Source organism: Heterodontus francisci, chromosome 1 (genome assembly GCF_036365525.1).
Source record: "Heterodontus francisci isolate sHetFra1 chromosome 1, sHetFra1.hap1, whole genome shotgun sequence".
Taxonomy (NCBI): domain Eukaryota; kingdom Metazoa; phylum Chordata; class Chondrichthyes; order Heterodontiformes; family Heterodontidae; genus Heterodontus; species Heterodontus francisci.
Window position 1 is genome coordinate 149575532 of NC_090371.1, and position 19389 is coordinate 149594920.

Sequence of the window (19389 nt, forward strand, 5' to 3'; positions counted from 1 at the left end):
ATAGCCAAAATAATCATTTTATTTATCCCCAGAATGAAGCACACCAAAGCAGGTTTCTTTCAACATTAACAAAATGAATAATTTATTAATAAGCCCAAGTTTTATACGATACTGAGATGAATCTATATGTATGAAAAAAATTTATACCTCCTTAATCTTCATAACCCTCATACACAAACATACATTCAATTACCAACAGTTAAATGAGGAAAATGGAAATATGGGCTTTACAGGAGTTTCTTAGGACTAAATAAATAACTGGGTTGTAACTTCGAGGAGAGATTGAACTCACTGGAGTTCAGAAGAGTGAGGGGTGGGGGGGGATCTCATAGAAACCTATAAAATTCTAACAGGACTTGACAGGGTAGATGCAGGAAGGATGTTCCCGATGGTGGGTAGTCCAGAACCAGGGGTCAGAGTCTAAGGATACGGAGTAAACCTTTCAGGACTGAGATGAGGAGAAATTTCTTCATCCAGAGAGTGGTGAGCCTGTGGAATTCACTACCAGAGAAAGCAGTTGAGGCCAAAATATTGTATGTTTTCAAGAAGGAGTTAGTTGTAGCTCTTGGGGTGAAAGGGATCAAAGGATATGGGGGGAAAGTGGGAACAGGTTACTGAGTTGGATGATCAGCCATGATCATAATGAACGGTGGAACAGTCTTGAAGGGCTGAATGGCCTACTCCTGCTCCTATTTTCTATGTTTCGATGTAGTATTTCCCTAGATTGGTGAGATGTCCCAGAGTTGAATAGTCAGAGGCCACTCGATGTCTCTCCAGGTGAAATTAATGAACAGTCGATGGTGGGTAGGTGTTCAAGGTAGTTCATCTGCAGCAGGCGTCACACAAAGATATTTCAGCAACAGGTTGTAGCAACAAGGTTATTTAAGTTTTAAAGTAGCAGTCTAATAGTAGAAACTTTCTTGAAAATTCAGGACCATCCAAGCACACAAAAGTCAACAGGACTTACTCTAAGCAAAGGAGCCTTCTTCACAGAGCACAGCAATTACAGAACTCACTCTTCAGACAGAAATTCTTGAACGGAGGCAACAGCAACCTGCCTCACCCGAAACACAGGTTTTCTTTCTCCAAAACAGTGCAACAATTCCTTTTTTCTCTGTGTCTTTTTCTCTCCAGGGGGTCTTTTCCTCTCTTCAGGCAGAGCACAGCCCCAACTCAAATGTAAAATTCCTTTTTTTACAAAAGCGACAAGCATTCCTTCCAGGGAGAATTCTCTTTCTGGTCTGCACACCCAGATCTCCAGCAGCAACTCCTCAAAGTTCTTTTAACTTCATGAAGAAATTAGCATTTTACTTGATACAGGAATTATTTTTCAAGTGAAAGAGTTTTCTGGGCTGCATTCCTGGCCAGTTTCCAGCAGTAATACTTTCAGTTGCTCACAGCCCCTTGGTTTCTTCTTTCACTGCCAAAATGGAACTGAAAGCTTTCTCAATAGGAGTCCTAAGACTGTCGTAAAAACATCAGGTTGCTTGGATACAAATTGCCCTGCAGCCTGGGCTCTCAAACAATAAACCTCAGCAGTTATTGTCCACAGAGATTTTTTTCAGTCTTAAAGGCACACAGACCTCCTAGTTTTTGAAAAAAAAACAAAAGCGCTTACGACATAAGACGCACTGCAGCAAGGCACCAAGGCTCTTTAGACAGCACCTTCCACACCTGTGACCTCTACCACCTAGAAGGACATGGACAGCAGATGCATGGCAACACCACCACCTGCAAGTTCCCCTCCAAGTCACACACCATCCTGACTTGGAACTATATCGCCATTCCTTCACTGTCGCTGGGTCAAAATCCTGGAACTCCCTTCCTAACAACACTGTGGGTATACCTACCCCACATGGACTGCAGCAGTTCAAGAAGACAGCTCACCACCACCTTCTCAAGGGCAATTAGGGATGGACATTAAATGCTGGCTTAGCCAGCGACGCCCACATCCCATGAATGTATAAAAAAAACAATGCCAGAGAAAAGCAAAGGGTTGGAGGAGGCCTGCAACCTTTTGTGGCATAACTCCGATGGAAGAGGAGGTGATAGAGCTAGGTGGCCTGGAAGCAGGATAGCCTGTTGCTGATGGGGAGGTACATATGGAGCCACGAGACAGTGAGTAACCTAAGGGAAGAGGCTAATAAACCTTCTGGGGAGCAATGACTATAGCACTCCTGTGTCCGTCATTGAACACAGGGAACTCTAGTTGAAAAGGCAGTCAGAAGGAGGTGATGGAACACGCAGTGCCCTCACATCACTCTTCTCTCACAGGTCAAGTAGAAGATGAGGCAGCAGCCATGGCTGCAGGAGTGCTTAACCTCAGAGGAGGAGGACACTTCTGAGGAGGCAGTGCTACATCATTCCAGCGCACCCTCCATCTGTGCAGATACTCTCATGTCAGTGGGCATTTGATCATGTGTAAGAATGGTGGCACCATCTGGTGATCACAGCACAGATGCTCCCAAGCATCTGACGAAGGCAGTGACAGTTGCTGGCATTTCCAGTCGGACGACTGTGACAGAGCATGGTAAGTCACAGCTTCAGGCTGAAGCCAGGCCTCAGGAGTCATCAACAAGGTGGCAGATGCAGTAGCTGCAGCATGAGGCGTGTAACATCTGTCAAAGCTCCCAGCTTTGTGCACCCATGTGCAGACGATGGACAAGTCCATCCAGTCCAAAAGTGCAGCCATGTCTCTGGCATGTGCGCGTGTGATCTCCTCCATTGAGGGAGTGGCAATCCTCATGGAGAGCCACAGCCTGTGTACCGCTCAGTGGATGCAGGAGCTGTGCATGGACCTGCATGCCATTGCCTCTTCCATGACCTCTGTGGAGCAATGGCTGGGTGACGGGGCACAAGATGCCTGGAGTCATTGTCAGGTGTTCATGCTCCTCAGCTGAGAAGGGAGGGGCAAGTGTGCCTAAAAGGGTAGAGGAGCAGCTGCCTGAAATCCCTGGGGGCTCCTGGCATGGACGGTGGGTTCTCAGCCGCGCTGACCATGACCCCCACATCTCATGAGGCCGTGTAGACAGAGATGGCTCCTGTATTGGTGCAGGAGGCCCCACCAAGTGCTGGGGCCCTCTAGGCCTCAGGCAACCAAAGAACGACCACCATGGTCATCGGAAGCAATGGAGCAGAAAGATGAGTAGCCTGTCTCCACATCAGCTTCTTGCACAGGGAGCACAACGTCGGAGCATCCGCAAGCACATGCGTAAATCCACCTAAATGCACTTGGGTATCACTGACTGATAGTTTATTGTCTTATGTCCCGTCATTGCCTAAATGCACCACAAAATGATTCCTATACTCATTTCTGTACTATTGGATCCTTAACATCTGGATTCTTGAGAAGAATGTGATGGATAGGTCCAGACTGCACAAAGCCAATGCATTATCCATGCTTGATGTCATGATGAGCCCAAAGAGGCATTCATGGAAAGGCTAACAGGGCTATAGGAGGGGGAAGATTTAATTTTTTCTTGGCCATCTTAGAAAGGCTCATGAGAAACATGTTGTATTGGTGACTCGTAAGCCTCCCTGGTGTGTTTGTCATTGCACCTTGCCTGCGGTTCCTTCAGTGCATTGCCATTGTCTGCTTGGTCTGCAGCCCTCACCCCCCCTAAATCATCCTCCTCGGAGGAGAAGGTATCATGCTGTAGGAGGTCCTCATTCTCCAAAGCTTCTTTCCTCTGTAGTGCCGGATTGGGCAGAGCACAGCACACCACAATGATACACGAGACCCTTACTGGGGTATATTGAAGGGCTCCACCATATCTATCCAGGCATCTGAACCTCATTGACAGAGGTCCCACTGCCTGCGTGGCAAACTGGTGTATGTTTCCTCAGCATCTGTGCTGGGGTTCTGCACAGGCACAAGGATGTCTTCTGTGTGTCGCCCTAATATCCAGTATCCATCCTCGAAGGAGCACAGTCACCTGAAAAACATGGGCACCTGGGACTGCCTTAGAATGAAGGAGTCGAAACAGCTTTCCAGGAACCTTGAACAGACCTGAACGGTCCCAAACCTGTTATACAATGACCGAGTGGAAGCCCTTCCTGTTGTTGAAGGTTGCTGCCTGGAGTCTTGCTGGCCACCCTGCACCTGGGGGAATCCAGCGATGGCCCCGAATCCTACAGCCCTCTCAGCTTGACTGGCTGGATTAGTGGGAAACCGCATGTAATGGCCAGCCCTCTTGAACATGGCATCCATGACCAGCTTGATGCTGAGAAAGGACGCAGACTGGGAAATCCCATATGAGTCTTCAGAGGATACCCGGAATGGTCCTGAGGCATAAAGATTCAGCGCCACTGGGACCTTCACCACCACAAGCATTGGGTGCCCACCTCTTTCCATTGGACTCAGATCCTCCTTCATCATAGTGCACAGCTCAGAGACCATCTCCCCGGCCAGGCACAGTCTTCAGCAACACTGATTGTCCAACATCTGCAGGAAGCGGAGCCTCTGACCAAAAGCCCTCTCTGGTGGGTGGCAGTTTTTGCACACATGAAGTTGGTTGCATGCCCCTGTGCACCCTCCCCGTCTGCGCACCCTTCCATCCTCATGATCCTCCTGCCCTTCTAGTTGTTGCAGTCCTACTCCCAGTAACTGTACCTCACACTCTCATGCTCCTCCTCACTGGAGGTCTCAAAACCAGGGTGCATGAGACCATTGTCACTTGCAGTGCTCACTCCCAGTCCCTTTCCTCTGCATAGATAAGTTGCACCTCAGAGAAACCAGTCAATCTTTATGCCTCCAATGTACTCGCCAAGTTTGCCCAGCCTTCAGCTTGTCACTCCTGCGATTTATTCACTCTCACCCTCCCAGCACTGAAATGCTGCTGCTCACAATGGCTGCCAACTCCAGCCAAAGCTGTTCTGATGAAAGGTCACAGAACTGAAATGTTAACTCTGTTTCTCTCCATAAATGCTGCCTGGCCTGCTGAGTATTTCCAACATTTTCTGTTTTGTTCCAGCCAACACTGACCTGCCACTGAGTTCCTGCCTCCTTATTGATGACAAGGTTCTGAAGCTCCACTCTTCACATGCGCTGATGGTAAAATTTCAAATTCTCCAGAAAATACCACGTAATTGGCTCCTTAGCATGTTCAGTTGCCTGCCTGCTACTGAGAAGCAGTTTCCAACCGGCAACACAGCCACATCCCATAAAATTCATCAGCGGCATGAACAAGTCATGCTTCCGTACTGACGCCATCCCCTCTCATTTTGCTGTCCGACCAGCCTCCCAGACTGTCACCCAGGGAGTGAGAAAATTCTGCCCCACCAATCAACAGGAGAGAGCTTGTGGCTGTGCAGCAGTGGCTGGTTTCCCATACATCCATGTACTTTTGTGGACACATGGGTCTCTAGTATTGGCAGGGCAAGAATTATCTCTGGCAGACCCTTAAGTTTATCATAACTGTTATGGACAGGGGGAAGGGGTGTGGGTGGTTCCCACTGTTCACCTCCCAACTGACCACAATCATGTTTTGTTAAAATGGTGCTTTAGCCCCTAAGTGTCTTTAATGTCAAATAAACAGAAAAATGACAGGTTTTCTCACAAGTAAAAAAAAAATAACTTTTTTTAAACAAATCCCGAAATAATCGCAACTTCACTCACACAGACATTCACCACACTTACATGCACAAGAATAGATAAATAGAAAGAAAAGCGTAAGAGGTAGTTTAAAGTCCCATGTGAGGTAAGTGTTTGTGGTTTACAGACAATTATTGAATCTTTTTTAAAAAAAATTTATTTTAGCGATACAGCACTGAAACGGGTCCTTCGGCCCACCGAGTCTGTGCCGACCATCAACCACCCATTTATACTAATCCTACACGAATTCCATATTCCTACCACATCCCCACCTGTCCCTATATATTTCCCTACCACCTACCTATACTAGGGGCAATTTATAATGGCCAATTTACCTATCACCCTGCAAGTCTTTGGCTTGTGGGAGGAAACCGGAGCACCCAGAGGAAACCCACGCAGACACAGGGAGAACTTGCAAACTCCACACAGGCAGTACCCAGAATTGAACCCGGGTCAGTGGAGCTGTGAGGCTGCGGTGCTAACCACTGCGCCACTGTGCCGGGAGGAAAAGTATTTTTTTTAAAAGTTGCAGGCCTGATTATTTGCAGTCTTGAACTTGCAGAGGTATTGTAGAGCTCTAGTTGTGTAATACAGCCCAAAGCTGCTGGTGTGTAGTTTGTTACCTTCACAGATGGTTAGTGTCAAAGTCAGTTTGTGGATTTCCAGTACAGGAAGGGTCACATGGATGCTACTCCATTTTGACTGGTTCACGTGTCCAAGTTCTTGTCATTTAGTTTTAACAGTTGACTTTTAACTTCATAATTCTTCCATTTCATTGTTTATTTATACACGGCTCCTTCCTTGCATGGACTAGTCAGGTGGGCAGAAAAGAGGCAAATAGAATTCAACCCAGAGAAGTGTGAGGTGATGCATTAGGGAAGGTCAAACAAGGCAAAGGAAGGCACAATAAATGGGAGAATACTGAGAGGTGTAAAGGAAGAGAAGGACCTTGGAGTGAATGTTCACAGATCCCAGAAAGTAGCAGGACAGGTTGATAAGGTGATTAAGAAGGCATATGGAATCCGTTCCTTTGTTAGCCTAGGTATAGAATACAAGTGCAGGGAGGTTATGCTGGAACTGTATAAATCATTGGTTAGGCCACAACTTGATTACTGTGTGCAGTTCTGGTCACCTCATTACAGAAAGGATGTTATTGCACTAGAAAGGGTACAAAGGAGATTTACAAGGATGTTGCCGGAACTGGAAAAATGCAGCTATAAGGAAATATTGGATAGGCTGGGGTTGTTCTTCTTGGAACAGAGAAGGCTGAGGAAAGATTTGATTGAAATGTATAAAGTTTTGAGGGGCCTGGATAGAGTCGATGTGACTGGCCTATTTACCTGTGCACAGAGGTCAGTGACTAGGGGCGATAGATTTAAAGTGATTGGTAGAAAGATTAGAGGGCAATGAGGAAAGGTTTTTTCACCCAGAGGTTGGTGGGGATCTGGAACTCACTGCCTGAAAGGGTAGTTGAGGCAGAAATCCTCAACTCATTTAAAAGGTGTCTGGATATGCACCTATGATTCTATGATTCTAGGACTTGGGCCGGAATTTTACGTTGGTTGGGAGGCCCTGCCCACCAGCTAAAAAGTCAGGGGTGAGCCCATCTCCACTGAGCCTGGGAGCCACGCAAGGATTTTATGTGGCCCAGGCCCTTAATTGGACTTGGGCAGGATTTCCACCTCTCTGAGACAGGAAGTCCCACCTCTAAGAGGTGTCAGCAAATCTGCAGGCTGGCAGCTGTCAGTCCCAGCAGCCCCACCGGATGTGATGGCCGCTGTTAGGACTACACCCAGCCAAAACAGGATTGTGGATGCTGGCTCTGGAAGAAAGGTATATTTTTGGGGCCTTGTCAGGGACAATCGGCTGGGCCCCAGTGAAGCAACGGGGGTCGGTTGGGAGGGGGAAGGACTTTATTTCAGTGGAGGCAGTTGAGGCATTGGGGGCCCCTCCATGGAGCACAGGGTTCCCGTCAGGAGGGCCCTCCCCAGCCCGCAAGGAGGCCGCCAGGATTTACCTGGCCACATTCTGGGGGCCTGAGCTGCCTGCCGGCCGCTGGTACAATACCAGTGGCAATGGGAGGAGGCCTTTAAGTGGCATTTAATTGGCCACATAAGGGCTTTGATTGGCCAGAGGCAGGCGGGCCGTTTCTCACCCCCACCACCCCAGTAAAATTGCAGCGGGGACGGGAAGGCATCAGGAATGACACCCCTCGCCTCTCACTCAATTTTACGGCCCCCGCTGCCAACAGCCCGCTCCTGTGGGGTTTGTAAAATTCTGACCTTGGTGTGAGTTAAGACATGGGCAGCAGCGTTTTGGATAACCTCAAGTTTATGGGAGAGTAGAATGTGGGAGACCAGTCAGGAGTGCATTAGAATAGTCAACTCCAGAGGTAACACATGCATGAATGAGGGTTTCAGCAGCATACGAGCTGAGACAGGAGCGAAGTTGGGCAATGTTATGGAGGTGGAAATAGGTAGTCTTAGTGATGGTGTTTATCAACTTTGACAAGTATGTCGGTTGCAAAAATTCTCTGGCACGGACGCATTACTGAAATTAAACATCACTGGACATATATCATATCACCGTTATTTAGAGATTGTCCTGTATGTCGAGCGATTTGTCAATTAGCCACAGAGGGGGAGGTGCTGTTTGGAATTATTTCCTTTGGCACCTCATTCTTTTGTATTTGTAACCTGATGGTGTTTATCACTATAGATTCACAAAAGTCATAAGTGCACATTGGGTCAGACCAAGGGATTATAATGGTCATGTTGCCATTATAGGGAATGGCAGCATGGTGGTTCTGTTGCTTGGCTAGTAATCCAGAGGCCTGGGCTAATGATCTGGAGTCATGAGTTCAAATCTTACCATAATAGCTGAGGAATTTAAACGCAATTAGTTAAATAAATCTGGAATAAAAAAAGCTAGCATGACCATGAGACTTGCAGATTGTTATAAAAACCTATTTGTAGTGCTATTTAGCTATTCCCAAGAGAAATTATTATGACCAGTTTGATTAGCAGTTATGGCATGCTTCACCCCTTTTTTTGCTTCAGCCTTTCTTTTAACTCTTTTATTTTTAGCTGACTGGTCTGTCTCCCTTTTCTTCCATACTCCGTTAGTCTTCCTGCTTCTGATTTAGGATCCCATGTCGTGCACTCTCCAATACTTCTAATGTTTGCTCCAACATCTTATTTAAACCCTCTTGCTCTTTTTGCTGTGCTTTTGCATTCTCCTAATCTTCTGGATTTCCTTGTGTATTCAGCTTGAAGATTCTCTACTACATAGGATTATATAGGATATATGGCCCAGAAACAGACCAACAGTGAATCTTCCCTTGTTGGGCATTTTACATATTGGAGGCCTGTACATATTGTAGAAACTCCATTCTCATATCCCCTTTATCCACCTCTTCTGTTCAATTAATCTCAGGGTAGGTGAAATCCCCAATGACTATTATTCTATGTTTTTTACTTATTTTCCTAATTTGTCTGTTTATTTCTTCCTCCACCTACTTTCCACTATTCAGTGGTCTGTAGACTACCCCTATTAGTGTGATTGATCCTTAATTATAATTTAGCTCTATCTATATGGATTCTATTTTCGTCTTGATAATAGCTGCATCCCTTATTTCTACTGCCATTTTGTTCTCCCTGTTACACTCTCGTAAAGTGCAGTGATTGAAACTACAAAAACTCAACCTGAAGAGTTATAAAAATGGACTTTTATTTTTAAAAAGTGGACAAGCATTTCAAAATGGTTGCTGAAGGTCAAAAGACCTGGCTTTCATTATTCAAGCTGCCTACTGTCTGGCAAGGACAGAAGGATACATTCCAAAGCTAAGAGGTGTCAATTACACCCATCATAAACCCATCAAGAGACATTTATGAATTGAATGGATTCTTCTGAAACAAAGAAGGTGTGAAGTAGCCACATCCTAGGCTACTGTGGGTCAATACAGGGAGGAGGATCTGTGTCTCCCAACAGCTCTCTGGAGAGAGAAAGAGAGAGAGACCCAGGAAAAAGCATCACCAAGAATTGTCCAGCTGAAAGCTGGGAGAAAATCCAACAGGCCAAAAGGAAGTCGTCCTGCTTTGAATTCTACATTTCAACTTACGCAGTAGAGAACTGGAAGTTATTCCCCTGTCTTCAAACTGAGCTTTCAACCAACAGAGAAATCTACAAATACCTCAGGTCTGCAACTAAAGAGAACTTGAACTCCGAGAAAATTCAACAGGTTTACCATTAACCCCAAAACCTACCTCACTTCAAGCCACTTACCTCTTTTCCTCTCTATCTGTCTCTTGTGTGTGTGGGTGCGAGTAAATGTGTGAGTGGATATGTTTGCGACAATTTTGGGATAAGGCATATTGCTCAATAAATAATTCATCTTCTGCTTAAACCTACAAGACTGTTGCTGTCTGTTTATTTAACAAATAAAGGGGTTAAATCCGAATAACAAAAACAGTAGCTGCGATCAGGGGAGAATTGAATAGTGGGAACTCACCATGTGGCTGTAACATTACTAATAAATACAGCTACTCCACATCCCCCTTTGTCCTCTCTATCTTTTTTAAAATATGTTATGCCCTGCAATGTTTAATTGCCAGTCCTGATATTTCTGTAGCCATATCTCTGTCATCCCTACTATGTCTGGTTCCTCCTAACCCATGACTGCATCTTGCTCTGTTTAATTATGAACACTGTGTACAGACATTTTAACTCGTTTTTACTGGAATTTCCTCTCACTTTATGTTTAACCATCTTTTTAGACTCCTGTTCTCTAACTCTATTTATCCCCTTGCCATTAATGTCCTCCCTGACTTTATTCTTTCCTATGCTCTCCTTCCCTGTTTTGTTTACATTTAAGCTGCTTATGTTTCTTGTAGATCCCTACCCCTATCTAACTAGTTTAAAAACCTTTGACACCTCCCTATTTATCTTTTCCACTAGGACACAGGTTCCATCCCAGTTCAGAAGCCTGTCCCATAGGTGCAGCTCCTTCCTGCCCCAGAACTGGTGCCAGTGTCCCATGAAAAGATACCCTTCTTTCCTACATGAGCCCTTTAGCCACATGTTCATTCTCCTGATCTGTCTGCTCCTATGCCAATTTGCACATGGCTCGGGCAATAATCCTGAGATTAATTACCCTTGAGACCCTACTTTTTAATTTAAGGTCTAACTTTTGATACTCTTTCAGGAGGACCTCCTCTCTGTCCCTACCTATTTGATCTAACATGGACCACGATAACTGGATTTACCTCCTCTCTTTCCAAGTTCCTCTCCAGCCACTGTGAGATATCCCTTAACCTGGCACTGGATAGATAACACATCCTTCAGTATTCTCCTTCTTGACTGCAGGTGATGCTATCCATCCCCCTAATTATACAGTCCCCTAATATTACCACATTTCTATTCTGCTCTTGCCCCACCCCTGGACAGCCTTCTGAGCCATGGTGCCTTGGTCTGCTTTGGGGTTGTCCCCCCTGCAGTCTTTCTCTGTGTCCTCACAGGTAGCGAGTACATCATACCTATTGGGCAGGACCAATGTCTGTGAGATCTCCTTCTCCACCTCTCCTAAATACCTGCAACCTGCCTCCCAAATTGTCATACCATCCTTTTCCTGAACCTGTTTTCCTTGGAGTGTGATTGTATTCTGGATAAAACTGTCCAGAAATTCTTCCCCCTCCTTATGTGTCGGATTTTTTCCAACTCGCACTCCAACTCAATGACTCTGAGCCGGAAAAATTCGAGATGGAGACATCTCCTGCAGACGCGTTTGCGCAGGACAGTCACCCCATCTACAAGCTCCCATATTTTACAATCCAGACACACATCCTGCCCTGCCATATCTTAGACTAGCCTTATTTTATTTATTTAATTAACTAAAGTTTTTCTTCAATAATGTTTTTTTGTGGTTACATGATGTAGTTTAACTAGTTAAGCTATAAATGTAATGCAGTGTTATACTTTTGCAGTCTTAGTTTCAATTACTGCCCTAGTTTAGAGAAAAAAACCCTTAAAACTCACCAACCAATCATCTACCTGCTCACCTAATTAATTCCTCCAAAATTCAGCTCTCGGGTCTCAATGTCTCCAGCTCCCTCTCTCAGACCACTTCTTGTTCTGTAAAATACCAGAACAGCATGTCTTCCCTCACTGTGCAGAATTCCCTCACTCACCAAATTCCTCAAGTGAAGTACTCTGTTGAAGCATCACTCCGTTGAGCTGGAGTTCATGTGTCATGATCCTGTACTTTTTTCTCAGAATATGCTGTTTACCTTAAAGGCTTGCAAGGGATCAGTATTGCTTTAAGAGCCGGCAAGCCTTAGGAGTTATAGGAAGGTGCATTTTCGTTGCCTTAGAAATGGCCATTTGGAGACTGCGATTCAAAGAGTGCATTCTCGATACCACAGAAACAGCCACTGGGAGTGAGCCTGATGTGATACATTTGTTACAATTCAGTCTGAACTAGCAGTTAGTAAGACAGTTTGTCCTAACTGAGCACAGGCAGAAGACAGACAGCTGTGGTGTCAGCACTGAAAAAGAGCTCTCAACCAGTTAAACTGAAGGAAATAGGATTTTTGTCTGTTTAATTATTATCTCTCAAAATTCTAAAAAGTCAAGCCAAAACAGAGATCTCTGGTAGTTTAAATTGAAGAAAGGGAAGTTAGACTGTGACAATCTTTTATCCCTTAAAAAAAACTCTAAAGTCAGATTAATTCCATTGAAAATGTTTGCAAGTTGTTTGTTGAAATTCACTGGAGAAGGAAAGCATCATATACTGAAGTTAGACTACAGACCGTTCTACTGTGGAATAACTTTTTTTTCCCGCATCGAACAACATTCTGCGAGGGACGTCGAACAATATTGAACTGTAAATTTGCATGGACTCTAATTTTTCTATTTTTAAATGTTCATAGTGTTTAAGAATTTAGTTCTTTTAATTAAAGAGTTAATTTGTTGATTTAAAGACACCTGGTTTGGTTAGCCTCATTCAAGGGTTAATAGATGGTACAATTTGGTGGGTCTTCCTTTAATTTGGAAAGTTTTTTAATGATATGTTAGCCGATCTGTGGGACAATGGGATTGAATTGGCAGTGTGTTGGTCCCACCGCAATCAGAATTGTATATTTTGATTGGGGGCTTTGACAGGAGCAGTCAGTGGTAACACGTGCTAGTGTTATGGTTAAGTTTGTGCTTTTTTTGGTGTTTTAATCTAATTAAGTTTCCAGTCTCGGCCTGCAATTGCCCTTGGCGTCTAATTGTCTTTTTAGTTTTATAATTAGCTGTCCTTGCCAGAGCACAATCACAGCTTTCCATTGTTTCTTTCTAAAACACTTCTCTTTGATTTGTCTTTGAACCAACTTCATTAGCTATTCTGTTTTCTGTTTGCTCATTCAAGGGGATACATGAACCTTATGATTTTTCCACATAAGCGTGGATTGTAGAATCTAAATTCTCCAGTGCACTTGTCATTCTTTTTCTTTTACTAGTAGGATTGGCTACAGTCTGTAACTCGGTCACAACTAAAAATATCCCTTACAGCTAACAAACCTCAGGCCAAAATTTTGACAATGTATCAACGCTTACTTTTATCTTTGCACCTTTAACTCATGCCCAGCCCAGGAGCAGCCAATATTATAAGAATTCTTACTGTGACAGGGTTCCCCTTGTCCTCACTTTCCACCCCACCAGTGTCCAGATCCAAAGGATCATCCTCCGCCACCTCCGCCACATCCAGCGTGATGTCACTACCAAACGCATCTTCCCCTCCCTTCCCCTGTCAGCATTCCGAAGGGATCGTTCCCTCCACGACACCCTCGTCTACTCCTCCATTATCCTACCAACTCGTGTCCTTCCCACGGCACCTTCCCCTGCAATCGCAGGAGGTATAATACCTGCCCATTTACCTCCTCTCTCCTCACTATCCAAGGCCCCAACCACTCCTTTCAGGTGAAACAGCGATTTACTTGTACTTCTTTCAATTTAGTATACTGTATTCGCTGCTCACAATGTGGTCTCCTCTACATTGGGGAGATCAAATGCAGATTGAGTGACCGCTTTGAGGAACACTTCCACTCAGTCCATAAGTATGACCCCAAGCTTCCGGTTGCTGGCTATTTCAACACACCTCCCTGCTCTCATGCTCACATCGTTATCCTGGGATTGCTGCAGTGTTCCAACGAACATCAACGCAAGCTGGAGGAACAGCACCTCATGTACCGATTAAGCACACTACAGCCTACTGGACTGAACATTGTGTTCAATAATTTCAGAGCATGACGGGCCCCCTTTTTATGCTTAGATTTTTTATTTTTCCTTTTTTATTTGGTTACTTTATTTTAGGTTTTTCAGTTTGTTTAGCTTGTTTCCACTGTGCTTACCCATTGTTTTTTTTTTAATGTGTTTTTTTATGTTAGTGCTTAGAGTGCTCTGTGCTTTACAGCCATTCACACCCTCTCTGTACTAACACTTTGTTTTTCAGCACACCATTAACATACCGTTCGCCTTTGTTCCATGACCTTGTGGTCACTTATTCTCTGTGACCCTGTCCTATCAACACCTTCACCTTTGTTATCTCTTGCCCCACCCCTGCTTTACTTGCTGAAAACCTTTTACATTTCTAATATTTGTCAGTTCTGAAGAAGGGTCTCTGACATGAAACGTTAACTCTGCTTCTCTCTGCACAAATATTGCCAGACCTGCTGAGTATATCCAGCATTTCTTGTTTTTATTTCAGATTTCCAGCATCTGCAGTATTTTGCTTTTATTTTATATTAGAAGAATTCTTAATGGTTACCATTGCAACAAAGAGTTGTTAGCCTGCGGCATTAAGTCCGCGTTTGATTCACACACAAGTCTTTTTTTCTAATAACTGGAGTGTAATGTAATATAGCTTTGTTACTGGGCAGAATATGTAAATAGTCTGTGTCACAGTAAGTAATGTACCAGAACTTGTACAGAACTCTATGTGGAATTTAAGTGTAAGCCATAGATGACAGGCATATGTAAATAAACTCCTTTTCCTGTAAGCATCAGTGTCTTAGATATTCTGTTCTAAGCTTTAATAGTATAGTTGTTTGATAGTACAGAACATGAGTATTGCTGAAAATAGAGACATTTTGTCGAAGCTTTTCATCTTGCATTCATCAAGACAATTCGCAAGAATACCAATGTAAAGGAAAGCAACAAATTTATACTGTTATACTGTATGAGAAGAGAGTGCTGATTGGTTGGCAAGTGAAATCTGATTGGTAGAGGCATTGCCATGAAGAATGCGCCAGTTTACGGTGACTGACAGTTAAATGTCAAGCATTGTTTGAAATTTAAACCAGGCAGCTTGACTCTGATTGGTCAAGGCATTGCCTTGAGGAATGAACCATCGAATGGCTGTCACTTAGTTTGTTTAGCTGAAACAGGTGCAATGAACTTGTTCTTTCTGTCAGCAAAGAACAGGACCTTGTGTATTAATATATGTAGCTTGCAGTACACGCAAATGCGCCATACTGCGAGCCCGACTGACAATCTTAAATTGGCTGTCAGCATAATTCTTAGCACAATGAAGATTATTTAGCAAATATTGTCCAATCACGGAATCACATCGAATATTGGACACTGTGTTTTGAGTTTTATAAGCTGGTTGGTTGGGTATGGCTTGTACCTTGCCCACTGCGAACAGCGGAAGGGACATGTTGTTTGATACGATCCGCTAGTCTTTGGGACGTATGGCCTATATACCTAGCATCACACTGGCATTGAAATTCATATATCACATTACTCATTTGTGTGATAAGCAGAATGTCTTTTTGGCTTGACAGCAGCATCCTGTTAGTGGCGAACGTCACATGTGTTGCTACTGCATAGCAGTAGCGTGAAACTGCTAGCTTCACCTGTTGCTCAAATTTTGGGATACATTACCCTTCCAGGGTAATCTGAGGTGGTCTGGGCACTTTCTTCTCATACAGTATATATTTGTTGTTTCCCTTACATTGGTATTCTTGCAAATTGCCCTGATGAGTGCAAGATGAAAAGCTTCAACAAAATGTTTCTATTTTCAGCAATACTATTAATTGTATCAGAATATAACATGGCGGCAATGGTAAGCTGAAGAAAAAAAATGGAAAAATCACTACCTTTACTGGAGAACTTAGAAAAAGTAGCTGGACAGAACCAGAGGCATGGCTGAAATGGGACCGAAGGTTTGCTGGATGCCGTACTGCATCAGGTCTCATACAGAAGCCAGACAAGGAGCAGGTCAGCACGTTATTATATGCCATGGGGGAGTGCGCAGATGACATCCCCATAACACAGGCCATTGATGAAGAAAAAGCTACATACGACGAAGTCATTAAGGCACTGGAGTCTTACTTTAACATTAGGAAAAATGTATTTGTCGAACACGCCAAATTCAATAAGCATTCTCAGCATACAGGAGAGAGTATTGATTTGTTTATCAATTATTATTCATTTATGAATTATATTAACTCTGAAGATTGCAAATACAGCAGTTTAGGGGAAGAGCTAATTAGAGACAGGAGTGTGGTCGGAGTAGCAGACGATGCTCTCTCGGATCATCTGCAGTCGAGAGATGATCTTATGCTAACCAAGGCAATTCGGTTAAGCAGACAAGAAGAGGTTAAAAAATGTAACTGTGTTGTTTTTCGAGGGGACAGGGAGAGTCTGGTCTCGAAAATAGCAGACTCAGTCGAATACTTAAAGAAAGTGAAAGCGAAAAGTGGTGTCAAAGACAGGAAAGGCGGGAAGAGCATCAAATTGCAGTAGATGTGGTCGAGTGAGGTGTGAAAATTACCCAGCCAGAGAAGCGGGGTGTTTCTTATGTAAAAAGAGGGGACCCTTCCAAATAGTATACCGCAGCAAGAAACGAGGACTGCAAAATATAAACGGGAAATCCAAAGAAAATAAAAAAGTTACCTAAGTACAGGACAGGATGTACAATTTGTTAAATTACCATTTTGTGGAGAAATCCACGGAACAAGCAAAAATTCCTCAAAGGCAGAGATTCTTGTAGGAGGCAATTAGACAAGATTCAAACTTGACACTCGAGCAGCAGTTTCGGAACTGGCAGACATGGAAGATAAGCATTAAACCCACAGGTAAAAAAACTGTCTGGGCCTGGTGGCATCAAGTTGAAGACAATAGGAGAGTTGAACATGATTCTGAGTTACTGGGAAAAAGAAATTCCTGAGTCATTTTATATTATCTGTTCACTGCTAAGCAGAAAGGCTTACATAGATCTACAGTTAATATGCAGAGTTAAAGTTAATCATATCAGCTCCAGGACATCACTGCAGGAGTTCCTCAGCTCAACCATCTTCAGCTATTTCATCAATGATTTTCTTTCAATCATAAGGTCAGAAGTGGGGATGTTCGTTGATGATTGCACAATGTTCAGCACCATTCGCGACTCCTCAGATACTGAAGCAGTCCGTGCAGAAATGCAGCAAAACCTGGAAAATATCCAAGCTTGGGCTGATAAGTGGCAAGTAAGATTTGTGCCACACAAGTGCCAGGCAATGACCATCTCCAACAAGAGAGAATCTAACCATCTCCCCTTGACATTCAATGGCATTACGATTGCTGAATTCCCCACTATCAACATCCTGGGGTTACCATTGACCAGAAACTGAACTGAAGTAGCCATATAAATACCGTGGCTACAAGAGCAGGTCAGAGGCTGGGAACCTTGTTGTGAGTAACTCACCTCCTGACTCCCCAAAGCCGATCCACTATCTACAAGGCACAAGTCAGGAGCGTGATGTAATACTCTCCACTTGTCTGGATGGATGCAGCTCCAACAACACTCAAGAAGCTTGACAATATCCAAGACAAAGCAGCCCACTTGATTGTCACCCCATCCACAAACATTCACTCCCTCCATCACCAACGCATAGTGGCAGCAGTGTGTACCATCTACAAGATGCACTGCAGTAATGCACCAAGGCTCCTTAGACAGCACCTTCCAAACCCGCGACATCTACCACCTAGAAGGACAAGGGTAGCAGATGCATGGGAACACCACCACCTGCAAGTTCCCCTCCAAGCCACACACCATCCTGACTTGGAACTATATTGCCATTCCTTCACTGTCACTGGGTCAAAATCCTGAAACTCCCTTCCTAACAGCACTGTGGGTGAACCTACCCCACATGGACTGCAACGGTTCAAGAAGGCAGCTCACCACCACCTTCTCAAGGGCAATTAGGGATGGGCAATAAATGCTGGTCTGCCCAACGATACCCACATCTCCTGAACAGATAAAAACATTTTTGAAAAGAGATTAAAGATACAGAGGAACAGCCAAAGAATTTTAGGGCAGAAAACTAAAAACAGCATACCATATCACTTTATGAAAGAATGCACCGAGAAAAGTTTTCATCCACTCCTAGCAAAGGAAATCGAGTTAATGACCAAACAAAGAGTCATTTCACTTGTTACAAAGCCTACAGGATGGTACTCAGGTATGTTTGCAGTGAAGAAACCTAATGGGTCTATTCGAATTTGTGTAGAACTCACACAATTGAATAAGGCAGTGAGGAGAGAAATGTATTCAAAGTCATCAGTAGATGAGAGTTTGGCAAAGCTAAGAAAAAGCACAATTTTCACTAAATCAGATGCTAACAGCAGATTTTGGCAAGTACTTTTGGATGAAGAATCTAAACTATTGACGACTTTTATAAAACCATTTGGAAGATTTTGTTTCAACAGATTACCATTTGGAATTACATCAGCGCTGGAAATTTTCCAAAGAACAATGTCGAGAATCCTGGAAGGATTAGATGGGATCATCTGCCACATGGACGATGTGTTGGTCCATGGTGCCAATCACCAGGAACACGATGCGAGAGTGCGAGCAGTGTTACAGAGATTGCAGGAAGCGGGTCTCACGTTGAATGAGAAATGTGTCTTTTCACAGCAAATGGTGAGATTTCTAGGTCATATTATTGATGGATGAGGCATCAGAGCAGATCCTCAAAAGACTAAAGTCATTAAAGACTTTCCTGAGCCCAAAAACTTAACAGAGTTGCAAAAGTCTATCGGCATGATCAATCAGGTGGGGAAGTTTCTACTGTATCTAGCCATGATAAATGAGCCATTACAACAGTTGTTAAAGAATGACATAAGACCTGGTGTAGGAGTGATGTCCAACAAGAATCTTTTGAAAAAATCTAGAAGATGTTAGTTTTTTCAGAAGTACATTATGACCCAAAGTTACCAACCATCATAGCAGCAGATGTATCAACAACAGGGCTAGGTGCAGTCTTGATCCAGGTACAAAGAGATGGGACATGCAGATCTGTATATCTTGCATCTAATTCATTAACAGAAACAGAGCAAAGATACACAGTCATAGAAAAGGAAGTGTCGGCAGCAACTTCAGCATGCGAGAAATTAGATGACTATGTGCTTCAATTTAAGATTGAAACGTATCACAAATGATAATTACTCTACTAAAGACAAAAGAACTAGCAAAGTTACCTCCAAGAATACAGAGATTTAGATTGAGATTGATGAGATTCCACACCAAAATCAGGGAACGTTCCAGGGAAACAACAAATCACAGCAGATGCATTATCACATATTTCATCAACAGGACTTGAAGAAGGCAACATTTTATTTATTGATGATGTAGAAGTGTTTGCTCTGACAATGACAGTGACTTTACCTGCTACAGATCAAAAATTAAGTGAAATCAGAAATACTCAAATGCACGAACATCGGAGAATATTGTTTGCATGGCCAGCGTAGCTGCCACACAACCCAGTGTTAAG